Raw genomic sequence first — 27,687 nt, forward strand, 5'->3', positions numbered from 1 at the left:
ATACAATAAAATAGTAACAATTTAGAAGTAAAATAAAGATCCAATAGATAGCCAGGGAGGACACAGAAGTTACATAAAATAAAACAACAAAAAATCAGTAGAGACTGACAATATAAATGTAAAATAAAAAATAATAAGAAAAATGATAATCATAAAAAAAATGATCTTGAAGATAATTAGCTTAGTAATGGTTAATTAACAGGGTAATAAAAAGCCCTAGGTTTAGTGACAAGGGGATTAACTAAGAACAAATAATTAAGAGTATAAAACAGGCAAAGATGACAAACAAAAAATAAAGTAAAAATTAAAATAAAAATAAAAATAAACACCTTTGGAAAGGAAAGGCAGAGCTTAAGTACACTTTGGTTGTATGTGAGACTACAAATTATGTTCTGGTTATTCAGCTGATATCCCACAGTCATCCAGGAAAGAAGTGAGGTGTGCTTCAGTGGTTATGACATAAGTTTTTCCAGAGTCAGTCTTCCTAGCTATTATTTTACCATCGCGCACAAAACAATGTTTAATAGCAGTGGATCTATTGCAAATTCCACGTAGTTTATATAAGAGATTTTGTCTGAATCTGGTAAGACATTCGTTCACATAAACCTTGGATTTCATAGCGACTGCAGTAGTGATAAGGTCTGACTTGCGGGAGCAGCTATCTAACTTCACCCTAATCTTCACTTTAATGATCTAAATTGCAGATATTTTGCAGCACATGATGTAAACAATGTATTAACTCATAATCACAATGTCTCTGTAATCAATTTGAACGTTAGATCCCTAGGTAAACACTTCGATGATGTTAGTGCCTTGATTGAAACTATTGGCAACAAATTCTCTTTTATTATACTTACTGAAACATGGTTGAAAGAGGATACTACTCAACTCTTTAACATGCCTAACTACTCAGCAATTCACAACTGTCGTCAACTTCAGAGAGGTGGTGGCACTGCTCTTTACTACCACCAAGAACTTATTTATTTATTTATTTATTTATGCATATACAAGAATGTACATAAGGAATGTGAGGATACAATTATGGTAATTACAGTCTTGTAAAGCCACTAGCACGCGCAGCGTTTCGGGCAGGTCCTTAATCTAAGAAAATTTTAAGGAGGTAAATACTTGCAAAATTTATAGACAAAAAAATGATAACAGATTACATGGAATGAAAAAAAAAAAGATGAGAGAAAATTATAGGTACAGTATATTAAAGCACATAGGTAGCTATGATTGATTGCAATGACAGCTTAAAATGGTAGTTGACAACAAATTGGTAGGCACAATACAGCAGAAACAATATAAGATTGATTGCAATGACAGCTTGAATGGTAGTTGACAAAAATTGGTAGTCACAATACAGCATATGGCTAGCACATAAAAGAAGACAGCAATGAACACAATGATAAGGTTGTTTGATATTACATAAAAATTAGGAGATTGGGTACCACTAGGTACAGAGCAAATTTAAAGCTCAGTGTAGGAAACTAAATAGATGAAGTTAGGTACTTTTTGGTTTTGCTTTTAAATAAGGCAAAAGTTTTACAGTTTTTCAATTCACTAGGGAGTGAGTTCCATAGACTAGGTCCCTTAATTTGCATAGAGTGTTTACACAGATTAAGTTTGACCCTGGGGATATCAAAGAGATATTTATTTCTGGTGTGGTGATAATGAGTCCTATTACATCTGTCCAGGGAGAGTTTCAGAGCATGGTTTGCATTTAAGAACAGGGTTTTGTAAATGTAGTTGACACAAGAGAATGTGTGGAGGGAGTTAATATTTAGCAAGTTTAGAGATTTAAACAAGGGAGCTGAGTGTTGTCTGAAAGCAGAGTTAGTTATTATTCTGATAGCAGATTTTTGCTGTGTGATGATGGGCTTAAGGTGGTTTGCAGTGGTAGACCCCCATGCACAGATACCATAATTAAGATAGGGGTAGATTAGTGCATAATATAGTGAGAGGAGAGCAGAGTTAGGAACATAATATCTGATTTTGGAGAGTATACCAACTGTCTTAGAGACTTTCTTAGTTATGTGTTGAATGTGGGTGCTGAAGTTGAGTCTCTTGTCTAGGAATAGGCCAAGAAACTTGCCATCATTTTTATTACTGATGTTAATGTTGTCTATCTGTAGCTGAATTGCATTTGATGATTTGTTTCCAAATAAGATGTAGTAAGTCTTTTCGATGTTTAATGTTAGTTTGTTCGTTGACATCCATAAGGTGACTTTTTTTAATTCATTATTCACAACATTATTTAGTGTATGTGGGTTGAGGTTTGAGTAGATAAGGGTAGTATCGTCAGCAAACAATATAGGTTTGAGAATATTAGAGACATTAGGCAGATCGTTTATATATATAAGAAATAGAAGAGGTCCTAAGATGCTGCCCTGTGGCACTCCAACGGTAATTGGTAGAGTGGAAGAAGTTGTATCATTGATGGTTACATATTGGTGTCTGTCACTAAGATAGGATCGGATGTAGTCAAGGGCAAGGCCTCGGATTCCATAATGCTGGAGTTTAAGTAAGAGGTAGTTGTGATTAACAGTATCAAAGGCTTTTCTTAGGTCAATGAAGAGTCCAATCGGAAACTCATTTTTGTCAAGGGCTGAGTAGATAATGTCAAGGAGACTAATGATTGCATCATTGGTACTCTTTTGGGACCGGAAGCCAAACTGGCAGGGGCTGAGTATGTCGAATTTTACGAGGTAGGAATAGAGCTGTTTGTAAATAATTTTTTCAAATATTTTTGATAGAATGGGTAGATTTGATATTGGTCTATAATTGTTTATGTCCGCCGGATTGCCTCCTTTATGGACTGGCGTTACTCTTGCTTTTTTGAGGATATCAGGGAAGGTGTGACACTCTATAGATTTGTTGAACAGTAGTGCTATGGGTGGGGCAAGGGCATGGGAGGCTCTCTTGTACACAATGGACGGAATTTCACTGGTGTTCCCTGCCTTGGTTTTTAGAGAGTGTATGATGGACACAACATCTGCCGGGCTGATTGGTGAAAGGAGAAGAGAGTTTGGATAGCTGCCTGAGAGATATGTGTTAATATGTGTCTGAGTCTGTGGGATTTTACTGGCAAGATTAGCACCAACCGATGAAAAGAAACTATTAAATTCATTTGCCATTTCTAAATCAGTTGACGGTATATCCCCATCCTTGTAGAGTTTTATTTGGTTATGTGAGTGTTGTTTAGTTCCTAGGATACTAGAGATAGTTTTCCAAGTGTTTTTCATGTTGCCTTTTGCTTCATTGAATCTATTCACATAATATGCAAGTTTTGCCTTTCTTATGATACTGGTAAGCATTGATGAGTACCTTTTAGCTACTTCCTTTGAAACTAGGCCAATCCTAACTTTCTTTTCATATTCATGTTTCTTGTTGATTGAGTTGAGAATGCCACTTGTGAGCCATGGATTGTTTAATCTTTTGTCAGTTACTTGCTTTGTAAGAAGGGGACAATGAAGGTTGTAGAGGCTTAGAGTTTTGGAGAGGAAGAGGTTAGCTAATGAATTTATATCATGGGTATTATTGAATTCAGAATCCCAGTTAATATTGTGAAGTGCCTCTGTAAGATTGTCTAAAGCTGATTCACTGTGTAGCCTAAATGAAAGTTTCTTGCTTTTTGGTGGTGTTATGTCCATGTTCGCTATGAGAAAGGTAGGATAGTGGTCAGTTGTTCTGTCGTAGATTATACCAGATACAAGGGGAGCTGTTAAGTTTGTCCATATGTGGTCCAAGGTAGTGGCTGATGTTTGAGTGACTCGGGTAGGTTTGGTGATAGTGGGGATTAGCATACAGGAGTTCATGCTGTTAAGGAAATAGTCAACTTGAGAGCAGTTTTGTTGACCCAGGTCAATATTAAAGTCTCCTCCCAGAATGATGTGGTTTTTGTTGAGATTGTTGTTTATAATAAGATTCCTTAGGTTGTCTGAGAAAGAAGCTATGTTAGTATTGGGAAATCTATAGATGGCTCCAATAGTCAAAGAGGATTTAAGGGATTTAATTGTAAACTGAGCAAAAGTATATTCACAGTAGTCATCTCTGTCACTAATAACACTGTTGCAGATAAATGTATCTCGGTAATATATAGCTGTGCCACCACCTTTTTTATTAGGCCTACAGTTATGAATGGCTTTATAACCAGCTAAGTTGTAGAGTTGGGTATAGTCTTTATTTAGCCAAGTTTCTGTTAAAATAATGAACGATAGGTTAGTACCTAGTGCTGTGAGTAGTGCATTTAAATCGCCAAAATGTTTACCAAGTGATCTAACATTTTGGTTATAAACTGATAGATAGGTGCTATTTTGGAGTTTGTTTTTAGCCTGGTGTGCTGTGAAATACTTACAATAATGATGATCAATGTGCTGGTTGGTATAGATATGAGACAGAAGATTTTGATCAGGATCAATATCAGTGTGCATAGAGATGCAGAGGGATCACGATACAAGATACACGATACAGCAAAACACAAGAATAAGAGCAGATACAATAAAATAGTAACAATTTAGAAGTAAAATACAGATCCAATAGATAGCCAGGGAGGACACAGAAGTTACATAAAATAAAACACAAAAAATCAGTAGAGACTGACAATATAAATGTAAAATAAAAAATAATAAGAAAAATAATAATCATAAAAAAATGATCTTGAAGATAATTAGCTTAGTAATGGTTAATTAACAGGGTAATAAAAAGCCCTAGGTTTAGTGACAAGGGGATTAACTAAGAACAAATAATTAAGAGTATAAAACAGGCAAAGATGACAAACAAAAAATAAAGTAAAAATTAAAATAAAAATAAAAATAAACACCTTTGGAAAGGAAAGGCAGAGCTTAAGTACACTTTGGTTGTATGTGAGACTACAAATTATGTTCTGGTTATTCAGCTGATATCCCACAGTCATCCAGGAAAGAAGTGAGGTGTGCTTCAGTGGTTATGACATAAGTTTTTCCAGAGTCAGTCTTCCTAGCTATTATTTTACCATCGCGCACAAAACAATGTTTAATAGCAGTGGATCTATTGCAAATTCCACGTAGTTTATATAAGAGATTTTGTCTGAATCTGGTAAGACATTCGTTCACATAAACCTTGGATTTCATAGCGACTGCAGTAGTGATAAGGTCTGACTTGCGGGAGCAGCTATCTAACTTCACCCTAATCTTCACTTTAATGATCTAAATTGCAGATATTTTGCAGCACATGATGTAAACAATGTATTAACTCATAATCACAATGTCTCTGTAATCAATTTGAACGTTAGATCCCTAGGTAAACACTTCGATGATGTTAGTGCCTTGATTGAAACTATTGGCAACAAATTCTCTTTTATTATACTTACTGAAACATGGTTGAAAGAGGATACTACTCAACTCTTTAACATGCCTAACTACTCAGCAATTCACAACTGTCGTCAACTTCAGAGAGGTGGTGGCACTGCTCTTTACTACCACCAAGAACTTATTTATTTATTTATTTATTTATGCATATACAAGAATGTACATAAGGAATGTGAGGATACAATTATGGTAATTACAGTCTTGTAAAGCCACTAGCACGCGCAGCGTTTCGGGCAGGTCCTTAATCTAAGAAAATTTTAAGGAGGTAAATACTTGCAAAATTTATAGACAAAAAAATGATAACAGATTACATGGAATGAAAAAAAAAAAGATGAGAGAAAATTATAGGTACAGTATATTAAAGCACATAGGTAGCTATGATTGATTGCAATGACAGCTTAAAATGGTAGTTGACAACAAATTGGTAGGCACAATACAGCAGAAACAATATAAGATTGATTGCAATGACAGCTTGAATGGTAGTTGACAAAAATTGGTAGTCACAATACAGCATATGGCTAGCACATAAAAGAAGACAGCAATGAACACAATGATAAGGTTGTTTGATATTACATAAAAATTAGGAGATTGGGTACCACTAGGTACAGAGCAAATTTAAAGCTCAGTGTAGGAAACTAAATAGATGAAGTTAGGTACTTTTTGGTTTTGCTTTTAAATAAGGCAAAAGTTTTACAGTTTTTCAATTCACTAGGGAGTGAGTTCCATAGACTAGGTCCCTTAATTTGCATAGAGTGTTTACACAGATTAAGTTTGACCCTGGGGATATCAAAGAGATATTTATTTCTGGTGTGGTGATAATGAGTCCTATTACATCTGTCCAGGGAGAGTTTCAGAGCATGGTTTGCATTTAAGAACAGGGTTTTGTAAATGTAGTTGACACAAGAGAATGTGTGGAGGGAGTTAATATTTAGCAAGTTTAGAGATTTAAACAAGGGAGCTGAGTGTTGTCTGAAAGCAGAGTTAGTTATTATTCTGATAGCAGATTTTTGCTGTGTGATGATGGGCTTAAGGTGGTTTGCAGTGGTAGACCCCCATGCACAGATACCATAATTAAGATAGGGGTAGATTAGTGCATAATATAGTGAGAGGAGAGCAGAGTTAGGAACATAATATCTGATTTTGGAGAGTATACCAACTGTCTTAGAGACTTTCTTAGTTATGTGTTGAATGTGGGTGCTGAAGTTGAGTCTCTTGTCTAGGAATAGGCCAAGAAACTTGCCATCATTTTTATTACTGATGTTAATGTTGTCTATCTGTAGCTGAATTGCATTTGATGATTTGTTTCCAAATAAGATGTAGTAAGTCTTTTCGATGTTTAATGTTAGTTTGTTCGTTGACATCCATAAGGTGACTTTTTTTAATTCATTATTCACAACATTATTTAGTGTATGTGGGTTGAGGTTTGAGTAGATAAGGGTAGTATCGTCAGCAAACAATATAGGTTTGAGAATATTAGAGACATTAGGCAGATCGTTTATATATATAAGAAATAGAAGAGGTCCTAAGATGCTGCCCTGTGGCACTCCAACGGTAATTGGTAGAGTGGAAGAAGTTGTATCATTGATGGTTACATATTGGTGTCTGTCACTAAGATAGGATCGGATGTAGTCAAGGGCAAGGCCTCGGATTCCATAATGCTGGAGTTTAAGTAAGAGGTAGTTGTGATTAACAGTATCAAAGGCTTTTCTTAGGTCAATGAAGAGTCCAATCGGAAACTCATTTTTGTCAAGGGCTGAGTAGATAATGTCAAGGAGACTAATGATTGCATCATTGGTACTCTTTTGGGACCGGAAGCCAAACTGGCAGGGGCTGAGTATGTCGAATTTTACGAGGTAGGAATAGAGCTGTTTGTAAATAATTTTTTCAAATATTTTTGATAGAATGGGTAGATTTGATATTGGTCTATAATTGTTTATGTCCGCCGGATTGCCTCCTTTATGGACTGGCGTTACTCTTGCTTTTTTGAGGATATCAGGGAAGGTGTGACACTCTATAGATTTGTTGAACAGTAGTGCTATGGGTGGGGCAAGGGCATGGGAGGCTCTCTTGTACACAATGGACGGAATTTCACTGGTGTTCCCTGCCTTGGTTTTTAGAGAGTGTATGATGGACACAACATCTGCCGGGCTGATTGGTGAAAGGAGAAGAGAGTTTGGATAGCTGCCTGAGAGATATGTGTTAATATGTGTCTGAGTCTGTGGGATTTTACTGGCAAGATTAGCACCAACCGATGAAAAGAAACTATTAAATTCATTTGCCATTTCTAAATCAGTTGACGGTATATCCCCATCCTTGTAGAGTTTTATTTGGTTATGTGAGTGTTGTTTAGTTCCTAGGATACTAGAGATAGTTTTCCAAGTGTTTTTCATGTTGCCTTTTGCTTCATTGAATCTATTCACATAATATGCAAGTTTTGCCTTTCTTATGATACTGGTAAGCATTGATGAGTACCTTTTAGCTACTTCCTTTGAAACTAGGCCAATCCTAACTTTCTTTTCATATTCATGTTTCTTGTTGATTGAGTTGAGAATGCCACTTGTGAGCCATGGATTGTTTAATCTTTTGTCAGTTACTTGCTTTGTAAGAAGGGGACAATGAAGGTTGTAGAGGCTTAGAGTTTTGGAGAGGAAGAGGTTAGCTAATGAATTTATATCATGGGTATTATTGAATTCAGAATCCCAGTTAATATTGTGAAGTGCCTCTGTAAGATTGTCTAAAGCTGATTCACTGTGTAGCCTAAATGAAAGTTTCTTGCTTTTTGGTGGTGTTATGTCCATGTTCGCTATGAGAAAGGTAGGATAGTGGTCAGTTGTTCTGTCGTAGATTATACCAGATACAAGGGGAGCTGTTAAGTTTGTCCATATGTGGTCCAAGGTAGTGGCTGATGTTTGAGTGACTCGGGTAGGTTTGGTGATAGTGGGGATTAGCATACAGGAGTTCATGCTGTTAAGGAAATAGTCAACTTGAGAGCAGTTTTGTTGACCCAGGTCAATATTAAAGTCTCCTCCCAGAATGATGTGGTTTTTGTTGAGATTGTTGTTTATAATAAGATTCCTTAGGTTGTCTGAGAAAGAAGCTATGTTAGTATTGGGAAATCTATAGATGGCTCCAATAGTCAAAGAGGATTTAAGGGATTTAATTGTAAACTGAGCAAAAGTATATTCACAGTAGTCATCTCTGTCACTAATAACACTGTTGCAGATAAATGTATCTCGGTAATATATAGCTGTGCCACCACCTTTTTTATTAGGCTTACAGTTATGAATGGCTTTATAACCAGCTAAGTTGTAGAGTTGGGTATAGTCTTTATTTAGCCAAGTTTCTGTTAAAATAATGAACGATAGGTTAGTACCTAGTGCTGTGAGTAGTGCATTTAAATCGCCAAAATGTTTACCAAGTGATCTAACATTTTGGTTATAAACTGATAGATAGGTGCTATTTTGGAGTTTGTTTTTAGCCTGGTGTGCTGTGAAATACTTACAATAATGATGATCAATGTGCTGGTTGGTATAGATATGAGACAGAAGATTTTGATCAGGATCAATATCAGTGTGCATAGAGATGCAGAGGGATCACGATACAAGATACACGATACAGCAAAACACAAGAATAAGAGCAGATACAATAAAATAGTAACAATTTAGAAGTAAAATACAGATCCAATAGATAGCCAGGGAGGACACAGAAGTTACATAAAATAAAACACAAAAAATCAGTAGAGACTGACAATATAAATGTAAAATAAAAAATAATAAGAAAAATAATAATCATAAAAAAATGATCTTGAAGATAATTAGCTTAGTAATGGTTAATTAACAGGGTAATAAAAAGCCCTAGGTTTAGTGACAAGGGGATTAACTAAGAACAAATAATTAAGAGTATAAAACAGGCAAAGATGACAAACAAAAAATAAAGTAAAAATTAAAATAAAAATAAAAATAAACACCTTTGGAAAGGAAAGGCAGAGCTTAAGTACACTTTGGTTGTATGTGAGACTACAAATTATGTTCTGGTTATTCAGCTGATATCCCACAGTCATCCAGGAAAGAAGTGAGGTGTGCTTCAGTGGTTATGACATAAGTTTTTCCAGAGTCAGTCTTCCTAGCTATTATTTTACCATCGCGCACAAAACAATGTTTAATAGCAGTGGATCTATTGCGAATTCCACGTAGTTTAAATAAGAGATTTTGTCTGAATCTGGTAAGACATTCGTTCACATAAACATTGGATTTCCTAGCGACTGCAGCAGTGATAAGGTCTGACTTGCGGGAGCAGCTATCTAACTTCACGCGTATCCTTCTGTTGTTTGCACCAGATGATTTGGTACCCACTCTATAAGCTGACTTAATGTCTCTTGCTTCGATTGAATAATTCAACTTAGCACGCAATTCCTGGATCACGATGGCAGTACAGTCTTCTCTGTCAGTTTCATGGGGAAAATCCTGTGATGAGATGATGACAGAATCAAGGAGCTTAAGTTGGTCTGATTCGTCTTGGGTTGCAGTGTGTTGCTGTTGTAGGGAGTTAAAGTGGTTCTCTAACTTTTGTAACATCTCTTCTTGCTTCTTAGAGGTTTCTGCTGGTTTAAAGTTAGTAACCGAAGTCTGAAGAGAGCTTAATTCATGTTCGAGGTGGCCGACTCTGGCAGACAGATCTTGGTTAGCCTTGTGCATTGCCAAAGCATCACTCTGAAGCTTCATTATCAGGTCCGACTGCTCTCGGATTATAGACTTTTGGTCATCATGTATTTGAGTCAATAATCTGAGCCATGGATTATCAGCGGGACGCTTAAAGTCAGTACATGGGGAGGCAGCTCGTTTAAGTTGCTCCATATGGTTACATAACTGTTGTAAGGCTCGAGTCAGTGACGACGCTTCAATCAGCTGGGAAGGTTTGTTATTGTTGACGCAGGGAGGGTCGGTACTCCCCCCGGTAGCCCCTAAGGGGGAGACAGCCGCATTATTCCTGTTGCTAGCTTGGCTGGTTGGGTTAAAGTATTAAAGTACTTTAAAGTACTTTAGTAAAGTAAAGTTAAAGTACTTTAAAGTACTTTAAAATATTAAAGTCCCCTGCGATAATTAGATGGTTTTTGTTCAATCTGTTATCTAGTATTAGATTTCTAAGGTTTGAGTTGAATTCAGACACATCAGTGTTAGGAATTCTATAGACTGCACCCACAGACAGGACAGACTCGGCACCCTTGACTCTGAAACTGGCGAAGATATACTCCCCACAGCAGTCTCTAGTTCTAATTATTTTTAAGCATGTTAGTTCTTGGTGGTAGTAAAGAGCAGTACCACCACCTCTCTGCATTTGACGACAGTTGTGAATTGCCGAGTAGTTAGGCATGTTAAAGAGTTGAGTATTATCCTCTTTCAACCACGTTTCAGTAAGTATAATAAAAGAGAATTTGTTGTCAATAGTTTCAATCAAGGCACTAACATCATCGAAGTGTTTACCTAGGGATCTAACGTTCAAGTTGATTACAGAGATATTGAGATTATCTGTTAATACATTGTTTACATCATGTGCTGTAAAATATCTGCAATTTTGATCATTGAAGTGATGATTGTCATAGATAGTGGATAAGAGGTTTAGTTCTGGTCTATACTTGTCTGCATAAAAAGGCTGATTGCAGGAAAACAAGGTAAGAATGGCAAATTACAAAATAGAAAACAAAGAAAAAAGTAGATTAAAAATTCTAAAGTAAAATAAACTTAATGGTAATTTTAAGTAAAAAGAAAAAAAAAACTTAATGGGAACTAGGAATGTAAAAAATTAACTAGAATAGAATTGTTGAGTATTTTAAGTGTTTCGATGAGCTCCGCCCTGTCATGCCTGGTTTGCAGTGTTGTTTGGCCAGTGGCCCTCAACCCTTCCTGATACGAGAGATGACTAATCTCTGGTATGATTTTTGTTGCCCGGTGTTGCATCTTCTCCAGAACAGCTATGTCTTTCTGAAGATAAGGTCTCAATGCCTGTATGCAATAATCCAGGTGGGGGCGCACCAGAGACTTATACAATTGAAGGATTACTATAGTTTACTTGAAGGTAAAGGCACGCTTGATTATTCCCAAGGTTTGGTTCGCTTTTTTATTGCCGCTCCCACTTGTTGTGCAACTTTTAGTGAATGATGGATTCTTATTCCAATGTCGTATTCTTCATCTATCTGTTGTAAGGTAGTGTGGGCAATTTGGTAGTTGTGACGTGGAATGTTATGCCCTACAGGCAAGGTCTTGCATTTATCGACATTAAAGAGCATTTGCCAGTCATCTGACCATTGGTGGAGTTCATGTAGATCTCTTTGTAAGGTCTCAATATCACTTTCACTTCCTTCTTTATCATAGATCTTAGTGTCATCTGCAAATGTGTCATCTGCCCAACATTCCATCTCCCAGGATGAACAGGACCAGCAAAAGCTGCTTGACTATGTTATTGTGTCGTCCCAAAATATTCCTGTGGAACGTGAAGGTGAAAAGTGTATTGAAATAGTTCAGGCTCTCATAAAAGACGAATTGCGTGTCACTCTAAATAAAACCGACATTATTGCTGCCTACAGAGCAGGCAAAAAGAATCCATCAGGTCTAACCCAGCGAAAAATTCGCCTCAAGCTAGCTTCCCAGTCCATAAAATCGCATCTTGTCCGGACAGCTGCATCCCAACGAAAGGGAATCTACATCAACGAGTGCTTGACTCAAATCAAATCAAATCTAATCAAATGTTTATTTAGGTAAGGTACATACATACAAGAGATTTTACAAAGAGTGATGGATTTATAGATAGGGCTAGTACATACAATGCCTAAAGCCACTATTACGCAAAGCGTTTCGGACAAGAAAAACTTAAATGACTAAAGCTTAATACTAATTGAGCATAAAGAATAAAATGACAACATGGAATGAAAACATAGCTTAAAAAATCAGCACAAAAACAATTCTGTCGACAAACAGCGCTCTTTAAAAAACAGACATTGGTTGACAATAGAGGGGTAAGGTAGGTTACAGGGAATTTATTAGGTATAGCTAGAAAAAAACTAGAAAAAACTAGAAAAAACTAGAAAAAAGACTAGAAAAAGACAGCAACTCCTCCACCGCCTGCGTCAAATCCGTCATCAAAACCCAGATGCGATTCATCAGTGCATCGTTAGAGATGGCTTGATTAAAGTGAGAAAGACCTCAGGAGGTAAAATGTTTACAATTGCTAATGAGGATAACCTCAACACTTTCCTCTCCCAATGTGGTTTGTCTCACCTTATTATCACTCTCATTGAGTCAACATAATTAACCCCCTTGTCACCTAGTGCGGGCTACGTATCCTAAGTCTCTTTGTTACACTTTTTTATAGTAAATTTTAATTTAATGTATATTAGTCATTTATTGGACTTAATTAATTGAGTGCATTAATATATCTTTAGTTCTTATTAATTATAGGATCAAAACTAAACTATTTATAGTTAATAATCATTAGATTAAACTTGCCTATGTTTATTATTCAACTTTTTTCTTTGCTTTCATTTATTACCTAGGTTGCCTAGCCTCGCCATGCTCCCTTACTCCATTGTACCCCTGGCTTTGTCTGTGTCTCAAAATGCAAATTATTACTTACAGTGTACCTGAGAGTACTTGTAAGCAATCTACTTCATTTTCTTTTTGTTCATTTTGTGTTTGTCTTGTATAGGTCTTGTTTATATTTTAATTCCCCCCCCCCCTTTTATATCAAAATTTTGTTTTGTAATTGCCATTCTTGCCTTGTTTTCCTGCAACCAGCCTTCTTATGCAAACAAGTATAGACCCAGAACTAAACCTCTTATCCACTATCTTTGACAATCATCACTTTAATGATCAAATTTGCAAATATTTTACAGCACATGATGTAAACAATGTATTAACACATAATCACAATATCTCTGTAATTAACTTGAATGTAAGATCACTTAGCAAACACTTCGATGATGTTAGTGCCTTGATTGAAACTATTGACAACAAATTCTCTTTTATTATACTTACTGAAACGTGGTTAAAAGAGGATACTACTCAACTCTTTAATATGCCTAACTACTCAGCAATTCACAACTGTCGACCAATTCAGAGAGGTGGTGGTACTGCTCTTTACTACCACCAAGAACTAACATGCTTAAAAGTAATTAGAACTAGAGACTACTGTGGGGAGTATATCTCTGCTAGTTTCAGAGTCAAGGGTGCTGAGTCTGTCTTGTCTGTGGAAGCAGTCTATAGAATTCCTAACACTGATGTGTCCGAATTCAACTCTAACCTTAGAAATCTAATACTAGATAACAGACTGAACAAAAACCATCTAATTATCGCAGGGGACTTTAATATTGACCTCTACGAGCCTGAGCATCCTACTGCTGCCAGCTTCCTCAACTGTATGAATTCCTGCTTCCTCATACCCTTAATCACTAGACCTACTAGAACCTAGCAGTGCAATCTTTTCTTCAAAAAACTCTCAACCTTTATAACACCCACTGTCCTATGCTAACGAAACAAGTCACAACTAAAAGGCTAAATAATCCTTGGCTTACAAAGGGGATACTTAAATCCATTAATAAAAAACATGACCTTGAGAACAAGTATAGGTTAGGAATCGTTTCCAAAGAATTTTCAAAGAATTACTCATCATTGCTATCTAAAATAATTAGGAGAGCCAAAATTAAATACTACGAAGATAAATTTACCCACACAAAGGGCAACATTAAGAAAACATGGAGCACAATTTCACAAATATTGGGATCAAAGAAGATTTTAAATAACAAACCAATATTCCTGTCAAATAATGATGGTCTGCTTTCAGCCTCAATAGTTCAATAGGTTCTTCTCTTCCATTGGGTCATCCCTTGCAAATGATATTCCATCTTCCAAATACAAATACAAATATTTATTCAGGTAGAGTACATACATGCAAGGTGAGATACAAAAATTTATAGATTTATAGATATAGCTAGTACATACAATGCCTAAAGCCACTATTACACAAAGCGTTTCGGGGCAGGAAAAACACTAAGACTAAAACTTAATACTAATTTAGATTAAAGTATAAATTGTGTTGAGAAAAAATAAGAAAAAAATGAAAAAAGGGGGCGGGGTAAACTTGGAAGAAAAAAAAGAAAAAATACAATTTGGTCAACAAACAGCATTGTTTCAAGTAGTATACATGGGTTGACATTTTGGGGGCGAGGTAGGTTACATGGAGTTAATAAGGTAGTACTTTGTTTTTATCTTAAACTGGTTGGGAGAGGTACAGTCTTTAAGTCCAGTCGAGTTAAGTCCAAATTAGTACAGTCCAGTACTAATATTCAGGACAATCTTACAGGTAACTATCCACAGTCTCTGTACCTAATGCCTACTAATTCCACTGATGTTACTGACATAATCCTTAACCTTAAAACCAAGTCTAGTGCCCTTGAGGAGATACCAACTCTTATTTACAAAAAAGCCTCCAGAACTTTAGCTCCTGCTATTGCATTGCTCTTCAACAAGTCACTTGAACTCCAAACCTTTCCAGAATTTCTAAAAAAAGCAAGAGTAACCCCTGTCCACAAATGTGGTGATCCCACTGATGTTAACAACTTCAGACCTATATCAATTCTGCCAAACTTGTCCAAAATATTTGAAAAACTTATCTACAAGCACCTTTACTCTTATCTAGCCAAACACAGTATACTTAGCTCTTGCCAGTATGGCTTCAGACCCCTAAAAAGCACTAACGATGCGCTTATTAGTATGATTAACTTGATACATGCAGCTCTTTATAAAAATGAGTTCGCTGTTGGGTTATTTGTGGACTGCGTAAGGCTTTAGATACTGTCAACCACCAAAACCTTCTTCTTATATTACAACATTATGGAGTCAGAGGTCACTCCCTGCAATACATTAAGTCTTACCTTACTGACAGGCTCCAATATGTTTCTGTGAATAATTCAATTTCTCCCACACTACCCATCAACATTGGTGTTCACTAGGGCAGCATACTTGGCCCTCTCCTCTTTCTCATCTACATTAATGATCTTCCAAATGCCTCCCAACATCTCAAACCAATTCTATTTGCTGACGACACGACCTTCATTTACGACATTCCTGACCCCCTTGCTCTAAATGTCACAGTGAATACTGAACTAAATAAAGTCCATCACTGGCTAACTGCCAACAAACTCACCCTCAATATTGACAAAACTTTCTATATTTTGTTTGGCAATAAATCCTCAAATCAAATAAATCTCAGGATTAACAATACCCAAATTTGTAACAAAGTAGATGGCAAATTCCTTGGCGTTCTCATTGTCCGCAAGCTGAATTTCCAGGGACACATTCTAAATATATCCCCAAAAAGTTTCAAAAATTGTTGGCATTCTTTCTAAGATCAGATATTATGTACCTCGCCCTGCCCTTGTGACACTCTATCACTCTCTCATCTATCCTTATCTCAGCTATGGTATTTGTGCTTAGGGTTCTACTACCCAAAATCATTTACGTCCTCTAATTACTCAACACAAAGCTGCTATTAGTACAATATCTAACTCTGGCCCCAGACATCACTCGGTACCCCTACTCAAATCTCTGAATATGTTAGATATTAAGTCACTGCACATTCTCTCATGTGTATTTTATATATATAAAATGCTGAACTGTAATGTCAATCCTGACCTCAAAAGCTTCCTAGAAGGTTGTAACAGATCCCATGAGCACCACACCAAAAACAAATACTTATTTGATATTCCAAGAGTGCGACTTAGTCAAACTATAAATGCTTTACAAATCAAGGGACCTCGAATGTGGCATGACCTTCCCAACTATGTTAAAGACTGTACCTCTCTCAACCAGTTTAAGATAAAAACTAAGTACCACCTAATTAACTCCCTGTAACCTACCTCACCCCTAAATGTCAACCCTTGTCTACGATTTTAAACAATGCTGTTTGTTGACCAAATTGTACTTTTGTTTTTGTTTTTCTGCCATGTTTCCCCCCCCCCTTTTTTCATTTTTTTCCTTTTTTTTCTCAACACATTTTATACTTTAATCTCAATTAGTATTAAGTTTTAGTCTTTAGTGTTTTTCCTGGCCAAAACGCTTTGTGTAATAGTGGCTTTAGGCATTGTATGTACTAGCTCTATCTATAAATCCATCAACTTTTGTATCTCACCTTGTATGTATGTACTCTACCTGAATAAATATTTGTATTTGTATTTTTGTAATTGTCAAAATGATGTACCTTGCATACATCAGATCTTTAGTGGATTATGCTGCACCTCTGCTTGTTTTGATGCCTGAAAGAAAGCTTGAGGGGCTTGAAAAACTGCAGAACGAAGCCTTGAAGATTATCCTTGGGTGCCCTCGTACCACAAAGATACTTAACATGAGAAAGGAACTTAATATTCTGAGCGATGTTGATTGTGTTACTGAAATAATCTGTCAAATTGGTATAAAAATGCTTAGGCTAACTCATCCTAACCCTTGCACAGAAGCCCACCAGAATTTCTTTATTGAAGGTCAACATTGTTCCAAATGGATGACTAAAACTGGAACTCAACTCAGAATGTATCAGGCTTATGATTTGTACCAAGAGAGACAACTACGGCACTTTCCTGCATATTGATGCTCTGTCCACAGATCATTCTCTCTCTCAAATCATATACATTGATAGTTCCCTACACCGCCCCACGGAAGTGCAGCTGGAAGTGCAGTTGTCCTGACAATGGGCGATGGCTTGTACTTTGAGTGGGGAGTCCGTATAAACAACTGGGCCTCTACCCTTCAGACCGAACTATTTGCCTTGATCCTTGCACTGAAATGTGTACAAGTCTCCAAACTTGATACATTAATTGTAAGTGACTCTTCATCATCCTTAATTGCTGTCAGCTCTTTAAGACATAACTGTAACATTCTCGTGTCCGAAGCTAGACACAAATACAACAAAATTATTAAGGATGGCAACAGAGTCCATTTCATGTGGTCTCCATCTCATGTTGTCCTCCGAATGCATGATAGAGCTGATAAGTTACTCAAAGAATCTGCCTTTAAAGGAGATGTTGAGTATAACCTTGGATTATCTGACCTTCCCAACCATGTTAAAGACTGTACCTCTCTCAACCAGTTTAAGATAAAAGCGAAGCTATACCTAATAAATTCCCTGTAATCTACCTTACCCTTCTATTGTCAACCAATGTCTGTTTTTTTTTAAAGAGCGCTGTTTGTCGACATAATTGTATTTGTGCTGCTTTTTCAGCTATGTTTTCATTTCTTGTTTTCATTCTACTCGTTATGCGCAATTAGTATTAAGATTGTCATTTAAGTTTATCATGCTCAAAACGCTTTGCGTAATAGTGGCTTTAGGCATTGTATGTACTAGCTCTACCTATAAGTCAACCAATCTTTGTAAAAATTTATTGTATGTATGTACCTTACCTAAATAAACATTTTATTTTTTATTTTTTTTTTTGATTGTCAATGAGCAATCTGAGAGCAGTAGTACACCGAGAACTTCAACAAGATCTTGTAGATCTGAGGCAAAGTAAAATCGTCACCAGTAATTCCATCTATCATCATACTATCATGCAAGAGGAGCCACACATCTATGGTTCATCCAATAAAATCAGCAGACTTCTAGATGTTACTACTGCTCGGCTTAGACTCGGTTACAAGTATCTCTGGGAATTCTCATTATCTGCCGATGTAGACCTGACCAAATGTAAACTGTGTCAACAAAATTATTCGCACACCCTCCGTCACTATGTGATGGAGTGCGAAAAGATACCTGAATTCAGAGACAATTCTTTAACCAATGTTCCAGAGATGTGTAAACATTTCATTCAAAATGATCTACCAGAAATTTTAGCCAAATATCCCCAGTTTGCTAACTGTAGGTAGTAACTGAGTGATTGTAACCTATCCACCGCTGCCCACTGGATGGGGGGCGGTGTGCAGGACAAACATATCAATTGTGACACTAGCTCTCCACATATGTCAGTTGCATAATATAGAAACTGTACTTGTGGTCGATCTCGAACCCATTGTTGATGTGACGACTTATACTGAATTTTGTAACTAGCTCATCAAGATTGTAACTTGCTTAGCTAAATGAATTGTGGGGTTCAGTCCCTGAGCCCATTATGTGCCTCTGTAACCCTTTCCACTACCGCCCACAAGATGGGTATGGGGTGCATAATAAATGAACTAAAGTAACTAACTTCCGGCCTAAACATAACACTGGGAATGTTGTAACATCTCTGACTGCACTGTTATCAATGATTTCAGACCAAATGGTACGAGGTATTTTGAGCTCTGTAACTACTTTTATTATTATTATTATTATTATTATTTATATATGGACGAGTTCATACATGGTTGTAAAGCCACTAGCACACATAGCGTTTCGGGCAGGTCCTTAGTCCTATGTTCCCTGGAATACCAACCAGGTACCCATTTTACTGTAGGGGTAAACAAAGGCTATAGTTAAGGATTGGCGGCGTCCAGTAAATCCTCCCCGGCCAGGATACGAACTCAGGACAAAGCGCAAGCTAAACGCCAGGCGAGTCTTAACCACTACACCACCGGGACTACTTCATACACTTACGTGTATTGGAAGATATTCTTGTGCTAGTGTACTGGTGGATCAGCCTGGCATTCCATATTCTCTCCTGATTCCCTGTATGACTGGCCTTCCTGTGAGGCGGGGAGGTTAGATGAACTTGTGGCTAGTTTTTGATCTACACTTTGTAATCCATCATATAGAATAGCGAAGCAGCATATTGCTGTGTAGACCTATGCTTATTAATACAAGATTTTCTGAATATTAATTTCAGTGGGAGACACAGTTCATCTGCCAGTTCTTTTATAACGTGATTTAATTTCGTTTATACCTGGGACTTTTGAGTCGTTGACCCAATGTACCTTCTTGTATATATAAAATAAATTAATAAATAAATTTACGATGCTTACTGTCTGAGACATTTATTTTTGCTATATTTCGTATATGACAAGTGAAATTCAGTTCCTTGTCAATGTGAAGACCAAAAATAATTTTCCAACTACTCTGCTTTCAATTTGGGTATTGTTAAATGTTAGTGTAATATGTTCCATAGCAAGTCATTGAGTGCTCCTCGTACAACAGGTGTCAAGGTCACTAACCAGCAGTCACCCCGTAAATGTATCCCGTTTTCTGTCAAACAAGAATCACAGAGAATGTTAAAATTTGTCAATTACATAAACTGTGTAACTTCAGAGATATCTAAGTCAATATGTGGATTTATTCCGTGATAGCGTGACAATTATAGACCAAGTAACATAAATAATTTAAAATACAAGCCTAAGGGACATGTGGGAGCACTGGATAAAACTGGGTTAAAATGTTTATCATAAAATGTATAAAATTATCGATTATATCATTGACAGTATTTATTATTTATTTATTTATTTATTTATTTATTTATTTATTTATTTATTTATTTATTTATTTATTTATTTATATATTTATTTATATATAAGAAGGTACATTGGGGATTAACAGAGAACATAGAAATTGAGTTGATTTTACATTCTTGTAAAGCCACTAGCACGCTTAGCGTCTCCTCCATAGAATAAGAACCATATATGGCTTCATGCATGGAAGGAGTGTGCATCATTGCATCACCACCATTCTTAACACTTTTAACTCTGTATTAGACTCATGTCAGGACCTAGGTTTAGTCATCTCAGCAGAGAAAAAAAAGATACACAATCGGCGCCCACCCAGGCAGGGAGGAGCTACGTTCGCAAGATGCAACTGTCTGATGGCTCCCAGCTTGACTATGTTAACAGGTTCAAATACCTTGGCCTTGAGGTGCCACTGTATGGTCCTGTTGTATTCAGACTCTGTCGTCAGTATAAAGAGAGGCTCCGAGCTCTGAAGGCTGTTGCAGGTTATCACTCAGGCTATGGTACCAATGTTAGAACTGTTAAAATGATGTACCTTGCATACATCAGATCTTTAGTGGATTATGTTGCACCTCTGCTTGTCTGCTTGCTCTGGAGGACTTGGAGGCTTCGTGGGGCTGGAGACTTGGAGGCGTGGAGGTCTCGGAGGGCTCGGAGGGCTTGGAGGGCTTGGAGAGGGTTGGAGGCTTGGAGGGCTTGAGAAATTGTAGAAGGGAGCCGTGTGAATTACCCTTGGGTGCCCTCGTGCCAAGCAGAGATTTAATATAAGAAAGGAACGTAATATTCGGAGCGTTATTGATCGTGTTACTGAAATTATGGCACAAGCCTCACTACAAGAATTTCCGGAGATTTCAGAACCGCTAGACCGAGTGGGGGCTGATTTGATTGATCTCCATTGCAGCCATTCAGGCAATCGGTACGTGTTGGTATTAGTGGACCATCTGTCCAGATACACCACCTTGATCGCCATCCCTCAAAAGGATTCTCATACTGTTGCCCGAGTATTTTTATATAGGTTCGTAAATGTATTTGGACCTCCTAAAGTTTTAGTTACGGACCGAGGTCAAAAATTTAATGGGGATATATTTTGAGAAGTTTGTAAGATATTGGAGACAACCTCAGCCTTTACAACAGCTTACCACCCTTAGGAAAACGGGATGACTGAACGTACCAACCGTTCAGTTAAGGATATGCTTGCAATCCTTGCTGAACGCGATGCAAACTCATGGGACGAACACCTACGTTATGTTCAGCTGGTTCTGGATACTACTACCCACTAGTCTATTAATACCCAACCCCCTTCTTTTGTTCACTGGTCAATCATGCAATTTCCCATCAGGTCTGCTTAACAGACACAATGTTGCATATGGAGAGGATTATCCTTTAGAAGTTCTGAACAAAAAGAGGAATGCTTGGAGAGTTGCAGCGGAGGCTTCAAGAGAAGCACGGGGTAGATATGCTCACTATTATGACAGTAATGTACGACCTCTGAAACTGAAGGAGGGCAGCCTGGTCATGAGAATCAATGAAGCTGCTCCCACCAATCAGAGTAGGAAACTAGCTCCTAGATGGCGGGGGCCGTACAGAGTGATCAAGAAAGACGGCCCTGTCAATGTTGTCATAATGGGAGTATTTGAGGATCAGGTGGAAAGAACTGTCCACAATAATAAGTTGAAGATTTACCATGCAAGGGAGGAACTGGAATTGCCTTTAGCAAGTCTAATTCCTGACCCATCAGAGCTGACTAAGGACTCAAGTTACGAGTCAGATGGGGAGAATGACCCTCTGTCATCTCTCGTAAGTAGTCAAGTGCACTCTCGTCACCCCATGGTAACAAGATCTCGCACTGTATAGTAAAGGTTAAAGTAACTCCCTTAGTTAGTATCATTTAGAATTCATTAGATTTTCCTGTAGAGGCAATAATGATGTGGATTTCTTAACTGTACTTAACTCAGATAGCAGACTTTACCTTGCTCTGGGGTTTCCAACTTCCAACAAACCCAGAGTTATATCCATGCTTCCGCCATGTTGTTGTCTGTCTTTTCCCAGGTCTGATTTGTACACCTGCCCAGTTGTCCCAGCCACACGTGAACCCTATCTGAGAAGATCAAGGGGGAGACACGTTACATAAAGTCCTCCCCGACCAGACCCAGTAACTAATCACATGGTTATTTAGGGTTGGTGACAATACACCAGTCACCCAGCCGACACCTCACGTCACTAACGAGGTTGTCTTGGCTCAGTATGCTGTCTACAAGGATGCAGTCACCAGATGTCAACGTTTTACACCATCGTGGGTGGTTGTCTCGACGTCCTCACCACCCACCAGCTGCGTCGTCAAGACTGCAAGCAGACCGGAAGTAATTGTGGAAAAATCGAAGAGGGAGCCAGCATGTAGCAGTACTAATTATTCTCGTCGTTGGATCCATGGTTACGTCGTCTATTGTAACGCAAGCGGAACGAGGCGGACACTAGATGAACGACACGGGCTCCCTACAGAGTACAGTCTACTCGCCATAGAAGCGGGCCACAGCCTCCCTCGGCCCGAGGTTAACTGTACAAGGGTATACACGCATGGTGTTTACGGTCTAGTAGTCTGGTGTCATCAAGACCCGCCTGAGATGAAGTGAACCATGGTGACTGAAGATTGGGAGCCACTTGTTCTGTCAACACGCATGGTGTTTACGGTCTAGTAGTCTGGTGTCATCAAGACCCGCCTGAGATGAAGTGAACCATGGTGACTGAAGATTGGAAGCCACTTGTTCTGTCAACACGCCACCCACCTCAACGCCTTTCTGCAGCTACCTCCGTCACGAGACATCGTTGTGCGTCTAAGTCCTGCACTCCCGCGGTTCATCTACTGGTTCAGTCTCTTCTATCAAGAGTGTTTTGTGGGCTACAAGATGAGTAATGAGTCGCGTCTCGTTAGCGAGGTTCACCCGACAGGCGGCAGCCAGTCACGGGCTGTCACTGGTCACTCAACACTCAGTTCTCGGACGACAGTCTATTGTCCTTCAGCGGTAACTGGTATGTAGTACAAGAGGATCAAGATTCTCTACAGTCAACAACTGATGGTCGTGGAACTACAATCAACTAATCGTCAGTCTTCTAACATCCATGTTTTTTGTTCATGAACAATTGTGAAACAGAAAAAGTAAATGTCATCTTTGCTCTATAATATTAACGTAATGCTTCTTAATACCTAGGAACATGAGTTTGAAATAATAGTGATTAAATGTTGAAACCAAGAAAATAAGTTACTAGAATTCTGGAGGAGGGAAATATGGAAATTTTGGTTAAATAACATTGTCTAATGAAAACCTATTGTACGGTATCTAGAACAACAGGTACTAGGAAAATTGTTGTCATGTCCTGTTCTGTGCTTTGAGAGCAAGAGGGGCGAACTAAAGAAACAATTAACACTTAAGTGATAGTGTGAACACCCTTATGGCTGTAATTTCAGCTAGAACTGTGATATTAGTAGTATTCATAAATAAATGATATATTGTGTTTGATTGTTTAATCTTAGGGAAGGTCATGTAGGCCTTAGATTTTTGAAGAAAAGGACGAGTGGAACACCTGGATGAACTTTGAGGAGTTCAGTGTTCCTCTCCTGAAAGACTGAGATTTCAGTCTGTGTTTAAATTCGTGTTCTAGATGGAACACGTGTATAGCTAATGGGGAGCCAATGATCTTTGCTAGCTAGCTTTGCTGAAGGATTAAGGATATTGTATTTAGTTATATCAGTTCAGGGATAGGATGTTTTTTCTGATCGGGGAGAAAAACACAAGCCAGTATGGGGGGACTTATTTATTAATTATTGTATAGAGAACAACTGCTGTATCACAATATAATTGATGTTGTATAACATAACTGAGTAGTATACCAGTACTGTAAAGATGCAACTAAAGAAATAAGTCGTAGCACATTAATAACAGAGCCTAGTGCCAGTTAGCCAATGCAATGTTGCAGTACACACAATCAGTTTAATGCTATAATTAAAGTACAACACCAGAGTTATAATTTGAGTGGCACAGCCAGTACAGTATGTATATAAATATATATTCTGTATACACAGAAGCCATAGAAAAGATAGATAAGAATTTCCAGGGGTAATGATATGCTAGTGCCTAGGTTACATGTAAAGTCTGCAACCCCCAACTTGCACTACAAGTGTGCACTTGACATATGGTAAGTAGCTGCGGGCAGCTCTAGCCTTGGAGATCCGGCGCAGCACCCCCCGAATTAGTGCATAGTAGAAATGTGTGCATAAAAGAAAGCGTGAGGAGCGCTACTGGGCATAGTTGTCCTGCAGGCAAGGGAGGAGGGCGCGCGTTTCGAAGCGATGCGGGCCGGAGCTGGAACGTAAATGAGGGAGAGCCTGAAAAAATCTGAAAATACAGAAGATGCCCGTGGGGCGAGCCTTGAAGTGGGGACAGAAGATAAGGGGGGTGAGAGGAAGAAGATTTGTAGGAGAAAAAGTGCCAGGGCTAAACCCAGCTGCGTGTCGTTTGGTTGCGGCATTCGAGGCAGGGACTCAGTCGGGTGTTTCAGTGACAACAACAGGGACATCACAAAACTCACAACATCGCAGTGATTGGCTCAATAGCGTCAGGGCTGAACTTTTACGGATGGTTTGTGCTGGTTGTTGAGAGCTGAATATGTAATGATGGTGGATGCTGGGTGTTGAGAGCTAAAGTTTATCGAAATACAGAGTTAGGAGGAGGATCATGGATGGTAGAGAAGAGGTCATGAGTGTATCGTGGTCGTCTGAGAGTGTGTAGGAGAAAATCAATGGGTTGTTCATGATAAGTGAGTAGTCTATCAATTTGTCTGTCTGATAAAGTTTTCCAGTAGACATTTAGGGCAGGAATGTTCGTACTTTCATAGAGACTTTGACTGGTAATAAACTCTTGCCATCGGGATGCACATATCTTAGTGCTCTATTCTGTATTCTTTGAAGCTTTAGTTTGTTAGTAGGTGCAGATAGAGAAAGAGCAAGTGGAGCATATGTTAAAAGAGGTCTAATAAGTGCTTTGTAAAGGTGCTTTTTTGTGTCAGGTTTTGCAAAACTAAGTCTGTACAGTTTTTCCATGGCTAGAAGAGCTATTGCATGTTTCTGTATAATGTGTGTGTGAAAGAGTAGTTGTCGATCAAAAGTGAGTCCAAGGACTGTGGAGGAGGGAGACGCAGGACTGTGGAGGAGGGAGACACAGGACTGTGGAGGAGGGAGACGCAGGACTGTGGAGGAGGGAGACACAGGACTGTGGAGGAGGGAGACACAGGACTGTGGAGGAGGGAGACACAGGACTGTGGAGGAGGGAGACACAGGACTGTGGAGGAGGGAGACACAGGACTGTGGAGGAGGGAGATACAGGACTGTGGAGGAGGGAGACACAGGACTGTGGAGGAGGGAGACACAGGACTGTGGAGGAGGGAGACACAGGACTGTGGAGGAGGGTGACACAGGACTGTGGAGGAGGGAGACACAGAGATATAAGTAGGATTTGGAGTGTATGAATAGAGTTTAAGAGGAATAGGGCGAATAGTTCTTTTACAAAAAAGTAGGTGATTTTGGATTTGGTGGAGTTGGTTTTGATACGCCAGTTATACTCCCATTCAGTGACAACATCAAGTTCTGTTTGTGCTCTGTTTGTTAGTGTATCAATGGTGTTGCTGGTGACAAGGTGAGAGACATCATCGGCGTAACATATGGTTAATGAAGTGTGATGAACAGGATCAGGAATGTCGTTGATGTATAGGATGTAGAGTGTCGGGGCAAGAACAGAGCCTTGGGGAACACCGGCATGTAAGTTGAAGTAGTCAGAGTGTTGTCGGAGGAACTTAATTCTCATTGTCCTATTGTCTAAGTAGTTAGAAAGAAGTTTGGTGGTGATAAGAGAAAGATTAAAGTTGTTGCATAATTTGAATTTTAGGCCGTCATGCCAAACAGTGTCAAAGGCCTTCTCAACGTCCTTAGTGATGAGTGCAGTCTTAAGTCTTTGGTGCTGATTGATACTGAGGTCATGATGTTTAAGGCGTCGTGAGAGGACCGGTGAGGCCGAAATCCAAACTGTTTGTTAGTGAGTAAGTCATTGTGTTCAAGGTGGGTTCTAAGTCTCTGGTTGATCAGCCTTTCAAGTGTCTCTAGAAGGCTGATGGGTCTGTAGTTCTTTGGGTCAGTGTGGGGTTTCCCAGGTTTTGGAATAAGAACGGCTGTGGCAGAGTTAAAGTTGAGAGGGAAGTATCCAGAGGCAAGGGAGGCGTTGAATAGGTTAGTGATAGCAGTAATGATAGAAGCAGGGAGTTGTCTAAGAAGGATATGTCCAATACCAGACGCACCAGGGGCTCTACGACGAGTGCCCATTAGAGCTGTCTTGACATCAGCTAGAGTTAGGGGAGTCTGTAGTTCAGAGTTTGAGTTGAGATTGTCAAGGTGGATGAGGTCGTCTGGTGTAGTTGCGTGTCTATTATGGTGTATCCAGTCTTCGACTGCTTCAATGTTGGGGTGGGCAAATGGTTCAGGAGGATGTGGGTGAAAGATTCGTTCTCAGTGGTGTTTAAAAATGTTGAGTACTACATCAGGATCAGTGATTTTGTTGTTATTATGAAGAAGGTATTTAAACGGTGTGTGAGTTGATCCTTGTAAGCGTTTGATTTGTTTCCAGAATTCTTGAGGTGTCAGTTTTCTGTGTTGTTCTGCTTGTTCTATGAGGCGTTTCCAATGTTTTGTGTGATCTTCATCTAGGCTGTTAAGGATGTGGTTTTTTAATGCTGTTAGGTCCCATAGTATTTGTCCATGACGATGCATGTTTTGTAAGAATCTAGTGTGATAGCAAGCTAAGAGGCGTTTTGAGCGAATGGAAGGGGTGAAAGTGAAATGTGGTTTGTGTGTTGTTTTAGGAATGGAGATATTTGCTGCATGAATGATGGTGTCTTGTATGTTGCGTACTTGTGTGTCGATGTCAGTGTGATGTTTGTCATTGTATTCATAAGTGAGATCAGTGTCATCAATGTGTTGTTTGAACATGTCCCAGTTTGCCCTAAGGTATGAGAATTGAGGAGTGCTGGGGATGCAACCCGTTCTCACACAAGACAGCACATATATGACTTAATGCTTAAAGTCAATATGTTGAATATGACTTAGTAAATATGTGATATATTCCCAGTTACTTTTTTTTCCAAAACCCAAACTCTTCCTCACGTACCAATTTACGTTTCACAGTACCCGTCCGTCAACCTAGATAGCAGAATAGTCGTGATTGGTCCAATTATAAGGAAAATTGTAGTTTACAGATCCCACATGGGTTGTGAAATTTACCTACTATTGTCCATGCTCTTAGAATAATACAGATCAACTACTTCCTATTGAAGGCTCGTAGTTTTGTTTTGAGAAATATTAGTTGTTCTTAGTAAATTATAATAAGCACTAAAAATTATTACATAGAATAACAGTGCTTCACCAATCAATATTATATACCATAGTTTGTGCTTTACAAATCTTTAAAGGATGTTTTGTAGGAACGCTAACAGAAAACGATGTTACTTTTGAATGTCTATGGGGTAAACTATTGCAAACAGGATATTATTGTGTCTACTATACCAACTATAGCTAGGATGGGTATATTGTCCACTACCACCTGTTAGGTGGGTAAGGGGTCCAATACCACCCACAGGATGGGTATGAGGGTCACATCCACCCACAGGATGAGTATGGGGACCACATCCACCCACATGAAGGGTATGAGGGTCACATGGAGGAACACGTCTCCCAGGAGGAACAAGACCAGCAAAAGCTGCTAGACTCTGTTATCGTGTCGTCCCAAGATATACCTGTGGAACATGAAGGTGAAAATTGTTTCGAAATAGCTCAGGATCTCTTAAAAAACAAA

Source organism: Procambarus clarkii, chromosome 35 (assembly GCF_040958095.1).
Source record: "Procambarus clarkii isolate CNS0578487 chromosome 35, FALCON_Pclarkii_2.0, whole genome shotgun sequence".
NCBI lineage: Eukaryota > Metazoa > Arthropoda > Malacostraca > Decapoda > Cambaridae > Procambarus > Procambarus clarkii.